Raw genomic sequence first — 5,389 nt, forward strand, 5'->3', positions numbered from 1 at the left:
CTGTACTGGGGCTGGCCCCGTGGCCGAGTGGTTAAGCTTGCGCGCTCCGCTGCAGGCGGCCCAGTGTTTCATTGGTTTGAATCCTGGGCGCGGACATGGCACTGCTCATCAAACCACGCTGAGGCAGCGTCCCACATGCCACAACTAGAAGGACCCACAATGAAGAATATACAACTATGTACCGGGGGCTTTGGGGAGAAAAAGGAAAAAAATAAAGTCTTTAAAAAAAAAAAAAAGAAAGCTGTACTCATTAGCAGTCACTCCCCATTTCTCCCCAGACCTTCTCCCCACCTCCTAAGCCCTAGGGAACCATCAGTTTACTTCCTGTTCTGTGGATTTGCCTACCGTGGACATCTCATGTAAATGGAATCATATGATACGTGACCTTTTGTTTCTGGCTTCTTTCACTTAGCATCAGGTTTTCGAAGCTCATCTGTGTTGTAGCATGTGTCAGTACTGCATTCCGTTTTATGGCCAAATAATATTCCATTGTATAGAGTTGATGGACATTTGGTTTGCTTCCACTTTTGGCTGTGATGAATAACGCTGCTATGAACTTTCATGCACAAGTTTTTGTGAGGATATACGCTTTCGTTTCTCTGGGGTATATACCTAGGAGTGGAATTGCTGGGTGATATGGTGACACTATGTTTAGCTGTTTGAGGACCTGCTTTTCCAGACCGTTTTCCACAGTGCTGCACACCTTTACATTCCCACGAACAACGTGCAAAGTTGCAATCTCTGCGCATCCTTACCAACACTTGTTATTATCTATCTTTTCGATTCTAGCCATCCTAGTGGGGGTGAAGTGGTATCTCATTGTGGTTTTGATTTTCACTTCCTTGATGGCTAATGATACTGAGCATCTTTTCATGTGCTTATTGGCAATTTATATACCGTCTTTGGAGAAATGTCTATTCTGAGCCTTTGCCCATTTTTAATTGTCATTTATCTTTTTATTATTGAGTCATACAACTTCTTTATATATTCTAGATACAAGTCCCTTATCAAACACATGATTTGCAAAATTTTTCTCCTATTCTTTGGATTGTTTTTTCACTTTCTTGATGGTGTCCTTTGAAACACAAAAGTTTTTAAGGATTTTTTAATTTTTCCTTTTTCTCCCAAAGCCCCCCAGCACATAGTTGTGTATTTTTTTAGTTGTGGGTCCTTCTAGTTGTGGCATGTGGGACGCCGCCTCAACGTGCCCCGACAAGCAGTGCTGTGCCCGCACCCAGGCTCCGAACCGGCGAAACCCTGGGCCACCAAAGTGGAGCATGTGAACTTAACCACTTGGCCACCTGGCCAGCCCCTGAAAGTTTTTAATTTTAATAATGTCCGATTGATCTATCTTTCTTTTTATAGTTTTAGCTCTTACATTTAGGTCTCGGATCCATTTTGAGTTGCTTTCTGTACATGGTGTGAGGGAGAGGTGCAACTTAATTCTTCAAGGTGCGAGTGAACACCCAGTTGTCCCAGCTCCACTTGTTGAAGAGACTGCCCTTTGTCCATTGAATTGTGTTGGTACCCTTATCAAAAATGAGTTGATTGTAAATGCGGGGGTTTATTTCTGGACTCTCAATTCTATTCTACTGATCTATATGTACAGCCTATGCCAGTTCCACAGTGTCTCGAAGTAACTAAACTTGCGCTGGACCGAATTAGCTGGATCAGGGAATGCACCGTCATGTCATAGAGCTTCCTTCTTCCTTATCTTTCCAGTGCTCTAGAATTTTTAAGGTGCTTTCACATACACAATCTCACTTAAGTCCTGACGCAAGTCTGAGAGTAAATGGAAGCTCAGAAGGCTGAGTGGCATATCCTTAGACTCACTCAACCAGAAGAGTGGTGGTTCCAGGACCCACCTACGCATCTTTTAACTCTCAGTCAAGTGGTCTCATTACCCGGGTCGATCACCTGCCAGTTGAGTCCAGAAATATGGGCAAAGGAAAAAGTACAGAGAAAAATTAGGGCCAAAAAGGAGGAGAAGGGTGTAAAACAGACTGATTATAAATGTTTGGCTCCTAATCAGCCTACGATAAACTGTCCCTTCTCCTGCATAGACAAGAAATGGGATGTCCTGGGTAATCCAGGGTTTTGCTTGGGCATTGCATTTTCAAAGCATGAGAACACAGTGAATTACTCTCAACACTAAAACCACACAGACTGTAATTTAGTCTTTAGTTTTGTTGTTGTTATCATTCTAGAAGACTCTTTAGTATAGTTTAGGGCAGTATTTCTTCAAGAGTGGTCCCAGGAAAACCTCAGCTATCAGCATCATCTGATAGAGGTGCTTGTTAAAAAATGCGGTTTTCAGGGCCCCTGTCCACCCTGTGTCTACTGAAAATCACTGGGTGATTTTTTTATGCACTTTAAGGTTTGGGAACCACTGTTTTCGAGCAGTGAAAATCAAATTATGAATAGCAATTATCATTGTACTTAAGAGATACAGACATTCTCTTTAAATGAGAGTTCTGGATAACACAGATTAATGTACCTCATTTCCTTCAAGTCTTTGCTAACACATACCCTGCCCCATGAGAACTTTCCTGATTTAAAACTGCATACCATCCTCTCCCCTATGCCTCCCACCCTCCCTCCCTGCCTTCCTTCTCCATGGCACTTACCAACATCTAATGACATATTACTTATTTATCTACTTATTTATTTATTATCTGACTCCTGTCTCTAGAAAGCAAGTTTCACAAAGGCAGGTCCTCGGCATATAGCACCCAGGACGGTGTCTGCTAGTTGGCAAGTGTTCAGTAAACATTTGTGGAATGAGTGAATGTGCCAAGTTGCATCTTAGTGCTGGGGCATAATGTCATTTGCCCACTATCTTTCTCAAAAGGATATTATTTTTTAAATAATAAAGCAAATTATTCTTTAATCATCTGAGTGATGCGCAGTGTATGTAGTACCAGAGAGAAAGAGCTAGAACCGCATCCTCTAATCTCCTAATTCTGGAGTCTGGGCCAGTTGCTCTAAAGATCATTTTTCCTTAATGCCACTGAGATCCTCAATTTACGATGAGGATCATGCATTTACAGCTGCATGGTCCCGTGGGGACTACCCCAGAAGGACCTGTGGCCCCTACCATGAACGAAGTGGACAGAAGCAGCAGGGCCGAGATGAACCTGCAGTAGGAGGGGACTTCTGTAAGTCTAGCCCACAGGTTACTGTTACTGTGCTACAAACCAGGTATTGACAAAGTAAACCCGTCCTCCTCTGAGGTCCTAAATGAGGACACTAACAAATGTCAACCTACTACTCATGCAGGCTTGGTTGGCTCTGAACAAATGACTCACCCACTTCCTACCCTCCAAGCCACTTGCCCAACAGTAGCAGCACATAAATCAATGCTCACGAACTTTTGGGGCTCCCCTCTCCCTGTACCTCCCATTTGCCCCCTTTTACACACAAGGAACCTGAAGTTTAGACCTAGGAATAGTTAGTTCCCCTAAAACTGGAGGTGCTACCTGCTGACCCCCATCCGTGCCTCTCCCAGGACACACTTGATGTTCCAGTTTGTAGTGAGATGGTGAGAAATGCCCTGTGTGGGGTGTCCCCACCCCCAGTCGGGGGGATGCTGAGAAACTGTGGGTGAGTAGGATGATAAAAACAGGAAAAAGCAAGTTGGTTTCTAGTGTTATGCACACAGGGTGGCAGGATACACCCGCTGAGTGTTCCCAGAAGGTCCCTGAGGGAACCATTAACTTGAGTCTCTCACGTTCTTCTATATGTGGTAGTTGGGGTGGGGGGGTGGGAAGGTGTCCTAAGACGGGGGGAAGGGCACCCTTCCAGGGTCAGGGTTAGGATGCCCAGAGCTGCTGCACACATTAATAAAAGAAGGCTGACTGGAGGATGGATGTCAAGGTGAGCAGCAAGAGGCGTCATCAAGGGTTGTCACTGGGTTACACAGGGAGGATTTAAGGTAGGGAGGGGGAAGGGGTGGGAGGTGAGTTGAGAGGGAGGGGCTTGTGTGGCACTGAGACTCCCACCAGGGATAGGGATGGAGGGAGGAGTGGCTGCCTTAGCCTCCTGCTTTGACCCTTTCTTGGCTGGATTCAGCCAGGGAATTGAGGAGAGCATATGGATATGGCGAGGTCCTCCTGGCTCCGGAGGTGCTCCAGAGGGGACTTTCTCAGGGTTCCCAGGCTGGAGGGAGGAAGTTTTCGTGGTGGGTGAGGCGGCCCCCAGGAGCCTTGGGGGAAAGTTCTGGGGGATCTCAGAGCCCCAGAAGATGGGGACGCGGGGAGGAGGAAGGAGAAGTGGAGGCGTTTGCCTTCCTGGGGAGCAGTCTCAAACTGAGACGGACTGAGAGCAGTAACTCCAAACGCAGTGGGAAGGCACTTTAGGTTCTTCCAATCCGATGGGGCGGGGCTTAGAACTCTGCAAAAGACGGGGGTCATTCGGAGGGGAAGGTGCACAGCTGAACCACCGGACTCCTAAACTGGAAAAGGGAGGCTCTAAGAGGCACTGACGTCTCTCCCAGCCTCCGTGGGGAGGGGGCGCTGAGCGTCTGGAACCGGCTTCCCCGAATCCGGACAGAAGTCTCAGTGAGGCTCACAAAAGTGAGCCCCCGAGTCAGAGAAACAGTGGAGACTCCTCATATTTGGGGGTGGGGGTGACGGGAAACTGGGAACCCGGGCTTGGGGCAGGGGGGCTTCTCAACAGACTACAGAGTCCACAACCGTGGACCGAAGGGATTTAGGGGGCAGAGGAGGATTCTCACTCGGGACAGTAAGGACTGAGGAAGGGTTGGGGAAATTGATGCGGTCTCCACTGGCGTGCTGATAGAGGCTCCCCACTCGGGACGCAAGAGGGCTCCCCAAATTGAATATGGGGGATATGGGACACTGGGAGCCGACTGAGGGCCGCTAAAGGAGGACCCTGAGTTAGGTTCGGAGAAAATTGGGGGCTCCGAGGGCGGCATCTCGCTCCAACTGGGAGAATGGAGGGGACCTTACCAGTTGGAACGTGGGGGGATTCGGGGGTACTGGGGCTATCTCCCTCCCGACCCAGGAAGATTGGGGATCTCTTAGGTTCTGGATACGGGGGACCTGGGAGGAAGGACTAGGGGGGTCCCCGATCCGGAACCGAGCTACCTTGAAGGCACCGGGAAGCGCTTCATTCCGGGAGGGCGTTCCCGCGGCCCGGCCCCCGCGCTGGGGTGGGTGGGGGTGCGGCCGCGCCCTGGTCCCGGCCCGCATCGGGATTCGGGGTCTCTCTCGCCCTCGGGGACCCGGGAGCCCGGCGGGAGCGGCGTCCCGGCGCCGCCACCTCCGTGGGCGCCCGGGCGCGCGGGCGAGCGCGGGGCTTTATGCGCGCAGGGCGGCGGGGGGAGGAGCCGGCAGGTCGGCCCCCGGCGGGCCCTCCCCTCGGCCGT

Source organism: Equus przewalskii, chromosome 7, assembly GCF_037783145.1.
Source record: "Equus przewalskii isolate Varuska chromosome 7, EquPr2, whole genome shotgun sequence".
Lineage (NCBI taxonomy): Eukaryota > Metazoa > Chordata > Mammalia > Perissodactyla > Equidae > Equus > Equus przewalskii.